This window comes from Lactuca saligna, chromosome 2 (assembly GCF_052625555.1).
Source record: "Lactuca saligna cultivar CGN05327 chromosome 2, ASM5262555v1, whole genome shotgun sequence".
Classification (NCBI taxonomy): Eukaryota; Viridiplantae; Streptophyta; class Magnoliopsida; order Asterales; family Asteraceae; genus Lactuca; species Lactuca saligna.
The window spans coordinates 157,698,191-157,707,609 of NC_136418.1; the positions used below are offsets into that span (position 1 = coordinate 157,698,191).

At 32.0% G+C, this 9,419-nt stretch overlaps 2 long non-coding RNA genes across 2 annotated transcripts; one reads left to right on the forward strand and one right to left on the reverse strand.

The window, feature by feature from the left end:
- The first annotated feature begins 1,936 nt into the window (after positions 1-1,936).
- Positions 1,937-3,398, forward strand: LOC145029259 (uncharacterized). Its single transcript, XR_013676432.1, has 2 exons — positions 1,937-2,680; positions 3,104-3,398. It is a non-coding gene; the product is annotated as an uncharacterized LOC145029259 (long non-coding RNA).
- A 2,777-nt stretch (positions 3,399-6,175) lies between these two features.
- On the reverse strand, positions 6,176-6,681 carry LOC145029260 (uncharacterized). The gene is made up of 2 exons (XR_013676433.1): positions 6,498-6,681; positions 6,176-6,422 (listed from the first exon to the last, which is right to left on the reverse strand). It is a non-coding gene; the product is annotated as an uncharacterized LOC145029260 (long non-coding RNA).
- Positions 6,682-9,419: the final 2,738 nt, after the last annotated feature.

A 9,419-nucleotide genomic window follows, 5' to 3' on the forward strand; every position in this document is an offset into this window, starting at 1 on the left:
GAGTGCATGGTCTCTTTCATCTTACACATAGATATGAAGTATTTATTATATATGATTTACGTGTTGTGAGTGCATAGTCCCTTTCATCTTACACATAGATATGAAGTATTTAATATAAACTACGTGCTATGTGTGCATATTATCTGAATACTTGCTGTCTATGTTGGATGAACGTTTTATACATGTTTTAAAGGATTTAAACTGTATACGTATTTTATATATACGAATATGTGGGGTATGATGATGGGTAGAAAGATGATGAGAGATAGAAGATGATGTGAGTATACATTGGCAGCTATAGACTTAGTGCCTATGGGACCAACACCGGTAGCTATGGACTTAGTACCTATTAGTTAGACGCTGGTAGCTATGGATTTAGTACCTGTAGGAATTGGTAGCTATGGACTTAGTACCTGTTGAACGCTGGTAGCTATGGATTTAGTACCCGATGAGTAGGATATAACAGCTATGGAATTAGTGCTTTACGAACTAACATCGGCAGCTATGGATTTAGTGTCAGTCCTATAACCCTGGAAGTAAGGGACTTCGGAATAAACAAATGCAGGATAGACGACTCTTAGGTTAAATCCTTAAGAGTAAAGAGGATAATGGGGATGGGTAATGGGGTTAATTGTTTGATGATTAAACATAACAATTATATTATTGTGGGTTGAAAACCCTATGTACTCACCAGGTTTCCCAACCTGACCCACTCAGTTTATGTATATCACAGGTGTTGATATGAAGTCACTTTACACTGAGAGATTTAAAGAGATGTAGATCACTAGTGTAAATAAATGTAAGTTCTGTTTATGCTTATGTTTCTGTATTAACGATGACATCCCAAACGTTTTAAGATGAATAAAAATACGTTTCTTCGAAAATGTTTTAATAACGTATTTATCGTGTTTTTCTGGGAACAAATTCCGCAAACTTTTTATAAAATGAAGTACTCTGATTTTTATAAAGCATAAACAAAATCGGTCTTTTCTGGCTGTGATTTTGGGGATGTCACAGATTCCAAGCAATTTGAAAGGTCTAAACACCTAGATCTGTTCTTATAATGAAAATTTTGAATTATACATGTTAGATCTAGGGTTGTAAGCCTTGGATCCATTGCATGTACAATAGAGAAATCTAGATCTAAGCATTAGGATTTGTATGAGCACATAGGATTGTTCTTATGCATAAAACCCATCAGTTTTGGGGTTGATATAAGATTTCTAAGGTACTAGATTCCTACAAAGAATCCTGATAACATCCTTCAATCTGTAAAACTTCAACCATTGTAGTGTGTCAAACTCCTTGCTCAAGGTTGGTTGTTCACTGGCCCGACCATAAATAACATAGACGTACGTTCCAGGTTTATTTATGGTATGACGTATGTACGGTACTAACCTTAATTGAGGCGTTTGACATAAAGGGTTAAGTTTGTACTTTTAGTTTGAGTCATGTTAGAATTTTATTAATTGTTCTCATTGTGGTTGAGAGTATATATCTCTTATATATTATGGTTGGTGCAGTATTATTAAGTTTCGTTTTGTACTCCAAGACTACCGAGTACAAACGAGGGCCCGACGGGAAATACCGGAGGGCAGGAATATTTTAGTAATTAAGTCATTCTGAAATCCAACAACCCAAGCGATATTTCAAACTAGATTCTTCGTACTGTAAGTAGCCAAGAAGTAATGTAATTAATATTAATAATACTTTTATTAGAAGCTAGTTTCTATAGTTGTATTCCTCTTTCGAGGATATGAGTTCACTATACCAATTTAGCTCTAATACCAATTTATCACACCCTCAGCCAAGGCGGCCAATTATACCAATTTCTATAGTTTTAGGACTTAATTTATTAGGTTTTTCTGGGAAGGGACCAATTATATTTAATTTTAATGAAAGTTTGGTTTTTTCTTTGACCTTTGACCAGGTCAAAATCAAAACCCATTTTTCTTAACGAAGCTGCATGACCAATCCAAGTGGGTCCATTTAAAAAAAAAGGATTAGGGCTTTTATCCCTTTTCTTGTTTTGATCGGGTGATATTAGAGGAACGGCGAATGTGCCAAAAGAAACACGAAGGCCAGTAGCATCGGTCCGACGATTGATGATCAGTTTTAGGAAAAGGGAGCGTCATCGGTGGTCGTTGATGCCGAAGAGGAAGGGGTCTCCGGCGTTTGACGAGGCCTAACGGGGGAAGCAGCGAAGCTGCTGTGGTCTTCGGTTTCTTTCCTGATCGAAGGGACGAAGATGTACGGAAGCAGATGACGAAGGAAAGCACTGAAGTTCGTCTATCGCCTCGCAAGTCGATATGGTCTTCGGGGGTTCAACGAGGCCAGAGAGGAAGGTGGTTGAAGCAACGAGGATGCGCCCTTCCGGCTGCTAGGTGCGAAGGAGGATCGACTGGTGACATCGTGGGTCGATGGGTCGTAGTGGCTGGCAAATCGCAAGAAGGGGTGAGGGGTTCGACGATAGCTAACCAAGCATGCCGCAATCGTTGGGAAAGATTCTTTGTGTTCATCTGATCGTGCTAAAAAGGAAGGAACACGAGGAAATAGAAAAATTGATGCAGGGGCTGGCAGATTTGTCGGGTAAAGAAGAGGAAAATGGAAGCATATGGGGCTCGGCTGTGGTGCTCGATCAGCAAGATGGAGACGGACTGCCTCCCTCAGGCGACTGCAGGTAACAGACGGGGCTGCTTCAGCAGTCCGGATTTCTTTCAAGGGCCGGTCCAAAACGTATCTGAGGTTCGGGCGAAAAGAAAAAAAAAAAAAAAAATCCACAAATAAAATAAAGATTAAAAAAAATATTATTTATTCTTCGGTGTAGACGTGTTTAGTTAGCAATAATAAACAAGCCAAATTGTTTATGTTCCGAGCTAATTTGAGTTTGAACCAACTTTACATCCTAAAAATCATTTAGGTAATAATTTTTTTTAATAATATACACTATATATTCTATACATTTTGGGCCCCTGGAGATGTGGGCCCTGGGCGGTCGCCCGGGTTCCCTACAGTCTGGACCGGCCCTGTTTCTTTCTATTCCCCTTTTGTTTTAATTTTTTGATAGAAATCATTGGGGTGTTTCGGTTGGGTCGTTTGACAGGTATGAACACGAAATCAAATGGGGGTCTTGGTGGTTGAAGGTAATTGGATGGGGGGTCTGCTCCGGCAGCCTCTGTTGCTCTTCTTCTTTCCCTTCTTTGGACTGTAAATGTTTAATCAATAGGTTTAGATGGGTTTTTGGTGATTGTTGGGTTTAATGTTCAACACGAGCTGAAAACGGTGATTGAACCCCTCACCCCTTATTTAGACTGTAAAGGTATAAGTTTTATTTTTAATATTTTATATAATGTATTTAATGTGCTTGTATTTGATTTAAATAAATATGTATTTGTGTATGAATTTACATTATGTATTTGTTGGTACAATTGATTTAATGAGTATGTGTTTGCTTTAAATTTGATATATATATATATATATATATATATATATATATATATATATATATATATATATATATATATATATATATATATATATATGGAAAAGTGAATATATCTAACAACCTTATATAAACTTAGGTATCCAACTCCATAATACTACATCAATTTGTATCATATTTACATTGTAATTGTCTAAGGTTCTTAAACTTCAACCCCATAACTTTATTACTTCAAAAATTTGTGGATTTTCACCATTATCTTTCTTTTACATCACGTCCTTTTACTGAATACCGTCTGATAGGTTTCATATCATACTGTTACAAATGAAATGATGTAGGAGAAATATAATGATGAATTTTCAAATTTTTTTGAAGTACATCAAGTTTAGGGATAAAGTTTAAGAATCTTACATGATTGCAATGAAAATTTAATGCAAAATGACTTAGTTTGATGAGGTTAGGTACCTAAACTTATATAAGGTTGTTAGGTATATTCACTTTACACACACACACACACACACACACACACACACACACATATATATATATATATATATATATATATATATATATATATATATATATATAGGGAAAAGATCAAATGAGAACACATAAAAGTTTGAGAACGCGAGAACAAGTATATTCATTTCTGATTCCATGTATTCATTTGTGGAGAAATGATAAATTTTTACGCATAATCAACATGAATATTATTTTCTCTTCAATTGAAATTAAATGCGTAAAAATTTACCATCTCTCCGCAAATGAATACATGGAATCGCAAATGAATATACTTTGTTCACGCGTTCTCAACCTTTTTTCTGTTCTCATTTGATCCTACTCCTATATATATATATATATATATATATATATATATATATATATATATATATATATATATATATATATATATATATATATATATATATATATATATATATCTTTACTATCTTATAAAACAAATCCCACTATTTCTAAAAATAGATTGAATAAAATAATATTATTTTTTTAAGACGTTCAAATCATGAAACTAATTGTACAACTAATCACTAATAAAATAATATTAAAATTTAAACAAATTCCTATAAATCTTCTCTTCCAAGGTTTTGACCAGATATTTTTTCATCAAAATAAATACTCAACACCCTATAATTTAGTAATTTCATGAATTTTCTTTATTTTTAATATGACATGCTTCCTAAAACAAACTAATGATTGAATTGAAAATAATCATTTTCCATGGAAAATAAATAAATTGTCGAAACAAACTATTTTGTCACCCGCCGCTTTGCGCGGGTAAACGGCTAGTATATATAAAAGTAAACCCCATTATCTAGAATTTTAGGTAAGTGACTTTGCTGGGAAGCTTACGAATTATCTTTGATTTTTTTTTGGAATTTTGAGGATTTTTCAACGAATTTTCTGATTTTACATTTTCCCACTCAACAAAAAGGCATTATGGATTCTTACTTTTTGGATCTAGACTCAATTGTTCCGGCGCTTCTTACGGTAGGAATCTTTTTTTTTTTTTTTTTTTTGGAATCCCCTTATCTCTATCCTCTCTTTTTTATGAAAAGCTCCTCCACAAGTAAACTGGGTCCTTTTTTTATATTTTTTATTTTATTTAATTTAAAGGTATGTTATGCCTCATTTAGACTCACTTGTTCCAACTTCCAAAGCTTCTTTATTGTTCCGAGGCTTCTTCCGAAATCCCTTTATCTTTATCCCCTCTTTTTGATGAAAAGCTCCTCCAGAAATAAACCAGGTCCTTTTTTTTTTTTTTTTTAATTTAAAGGTATGTTATCCCTCGATTAGACCCTCTTGTTCCAACTTCCAAAGCTTCTTCCCGAAGGAATTCCCCTCAAATAAAACCCATGCTTTAAAATTTAAACAAAACGAGGAAGGTGGATTAATGTGCCACCGTTTGAAAAATCGTCTATTCACCTACACGCTTCCATTCACCTCCAAGACGCTTCCCTACTTTCTCACTACACTACTACGTTCGTCACCTCTCTCAATCCAACAACCCAATATTGTTTGCACCCCACATTCTAATTTACGTTTCGATAACTGATAATCCATCTGCATCTATCATTGGATTAACAAGCAGTTTTAAAGGATATTATCTGATTCGCTTTTCATTCAACCATGTGACTTCATGGATATATCTTTATTTTAATGGTGGTTTATTTTCTGTTTGTGATTCTCAAGTCCTGAAGTCATAAGGGTTTTGAAATTTCAACTGGTGATTTCATTTATTCGCCCTAATAAACTATTCCGTCATTCCAAATTTTCGTTTTTAATGAGAAATCATCTGACTATAAGGGTTTCTAATGCTTTTTTTTTCAGGAAAGATATCTATAATCTGAAACCTCTCTCTTATAAGGACTCCCCCGTATATTCATCATCAACAAAGATCCTCTTTGTTTTCTGATATACTTTTTGTGTTTTCTGTCTCTAAAAAATATTGTTAATGGTTCCAAAAATTAGATTTTAATTTTATTGCATTTCATAAAAGGAAAACAGAAAAAAATATATATATATATATACTTGCTGTTTCAATTTTTGTGTTGCTGCATCTTCTTACCCTAAATAGCTCTTCAGTTTTAGATTTTTTCCAGCTTTTAAAATTAATATGGGGGATCGTTCTGTTATTTCGGGCAGAAAACGAGGCCCTTTAGGTTCAACCGATAGATATGGAGATAAAAGCATAAAGCCATAATTATGCTCAACTTTGTCAAAAATTAATCAAAGCAGATGTAAGTTGGATTATCATATGCCCTTTTTTCTATATAGAATCAGAAGTCCAACTTATGTAAGTACCTTTTCACCATAAATTCACATCATTCACAGGCAACATACTTACAAAATCACAAATATTTGGCCAGCTCCAGAGCCACAGTTCAAATTGATGATGCAACTGGATCACTCTCTGCAACAATATCAACACTAGACCTTGAAAAGTTCATTCCCTTTACACCTGAGGAATTAAAAGATGTAGAAGACAATGTAAGCTCAATTACCTTCACAATAATTCATTAAAAATTAAACTTACCAATTAAACTAAATACAAGAGAAAAGCGTTCACGATACGATAGCAGCATCAGTCGACTCGGTGTTACTTTTCGCATTTGTGTGCTCGCAAAAGACATGCCACCAGCAAGAACCAAGCACAACATACAACATTGTCAAAGCATACTACATTACACCAGCCAAGAAACCAAAATAGAATAGGGACGAAGGGCCCCTTTTAAAAACATTTTGCTTTTTGAAAACCATTTATAAAAATGGCCCACAATAGCCAATGAAGTAGCATTTCACAGATTAAAATCTAACAAACTTTACTTTTTGTATATTGCTTCAAATGCACAAATCTGTTAAGAACTACGTAACAAGAAGTTTTCAGTGCTTGTAGGAAGATAATTGCCATATGGCAATATTACTTTCTTCTGTCTCACATTTCTTTAAGTTTTTTATTATTTTATTTTTATTTATTATATGTATTATCTACGGTTTATCAGAAACCAATATTGGCAATGTACTTTAATTTTCAATATAAGACCATATTCATTTCATCTTCTTACGTAATATATGAGGACATTGGACGGTCCTTAGGATGGCCCTCTTTTATATATATATATATATATATATATATATATATATATATATATATATATATATATATATATATATATATATATATATAAACTGATACGTCAGGAAATGTATAATTTTTAATTTGTTAAACATTGGTTTCTTAAATTAAAATTGACTTATATCTAACCTATATTTATGAAAATTTAATCGATCACATATAATTGATTATATATATATATAATCAATTATATAAGGTTCATGTGAGACAGTCTAATTTTTTGAGACCGTAAGACGCAATCCTAATCATTCATTTAGAAGATAAAAAAAAACTTTTGAAAATGCAAAATAATTGAAAATTTTCGAAAAACAAATTTTCAATAATTATTTTCGGAATTTATATTTTCCAAAAAAATAAAATAATAATAATAATAAATACATTTTTTTACATATTCTACAAAAATATTAAAACATTCTATATATCATACAAATCTTGTAGAATATTTTAACATTCTAAAAATCACATTAGAATATTTATAGTGTAATATTCTATTATAATATTTCATTTATTTAAAAAAAATGGTAATTTTTTTATTTTTTATATTTTTTTAGGTAATTCAAGTTCCAAAAATAAAAATTTTAAAAAGAAATTTTGGACTTTTTCTTTTATTTTGCATTTTAAAATTATTTTTTAATTTTGTCTCACGGTCTCATAAAATTAGCATGATCTCAAATGAACCTGAACATATATATATATATATATATATATATATATATATATATATATATATATATATATAGTGTTGTTATATAATTTATTTATATAAATTGTGTTTACATGTTTGTCTCATATTGTTTATTTTATAAAAACTTTAGTAAATACGTTTTGCATTCGACCGTAAAACACATCTCATACCCGTATATACATACGTATATATAGTTGTTCCTGTTTTTTTTAGTGTTAGACTATTTCTAACGTTAAAATCAACATTGGTCGGATTTGGATTTATATATTATTCTGGAATATATAACTAATGGTAGAAATCATGTCGAAATCAATAATTTAACGTTTCGCAATTAATAAATATGAAAATGTCTGATTTTTCAACTTTTATAAATATTTTTACTAAACAATATTTCAAATATGAAAATAAATATTAGGTTATAAACTGAGTCCAAAAATGCTTTCGGAATTCCCGATAGAGGTGTGCAAGTCTCTCAAATGATAGAAACGGTTTTAGTGATTTTAAGAAATCAGTATTATACTAGTTTTGGAGTTTTAAAACTGTCATATTTTTTGCACACAAACTCCGTTTTGGACGTTCTTTATATTTTCGGAAATACGGAAGCATGTACTACGAGATTACAACATTTGTTTTTCTCACAATGACTTAATACGAAATTTCAGTTTTTTAGACGTATTCATATGATTTCAGTTTAAGCTTTTTGATTTGTTTACCAGCTTACATATTTGGAAGTAAGATATCATCTTGTATCTTATAATAGTTGAAATAAATCATTTATTTTAGAGATTTACTGTGAACTTGACCGCTCATCGTCCTTGACCTAATGTCACACCCCCAAACCGGAACGGCGGAAACGTTCGGGGGCGGATGACTTCATGTGGTAACGTAACAAATGAATACATAGTAAAGAAAGCAATACAACCATCATATATATAATTGAAAGTTTACATTGTTTAAAAGAGTACATGTTCAAAACCAATTACAATATGATGTCAAAATATGAATTCAAACTAGTGTTGCAGCGTTCCTTCTTCAAAAGCTGTTTAGTACCTGTAATTACTGAGTCCCTGGGACATACAAGTAGTTTAGAAAGAGTAGATCAGCATTTAAGCTGGTGAGTTTCATAAGCATTTAATGATAGTATTTGTATGAAAATGAAATGGTTTGTTTTTGTTCGTTAGTCTCTAGAAAATCCCATATTTCCTACTGGTATAAATGTAGCCTTAAATCAAGACCAATATATGTTAAAAAGTTGATGTTTTTCCATCTATGAGTAGTGGTTAGAAGTTCCAAACTTATATCACAATTGGGTTTTTCATGCATAAAATAAATGAACTTATGTATGTATAAAACCTCCATTATATCTGAAAACCCCCGTAAATCAATGTGTTTTTAATACTCTATGTGAGTTTTATAACATGCTATTGACAAGGAATGCCTATACACAACGTTCTTCAGGTGTTGGAATGTTTTGATGTTTGTCACCCCAAATGGTGTACTGTAGCTAACAGTCAGGGCGCGGGGTTGTCAAGCCCTTATAGATCTATACACAAACACCATGCTCCCCCTGCAAGGGATTCTGGTATATAATACAGGACTTGAAATGTGTACTCGTGCGTACGTGAAGTTTAATGTCT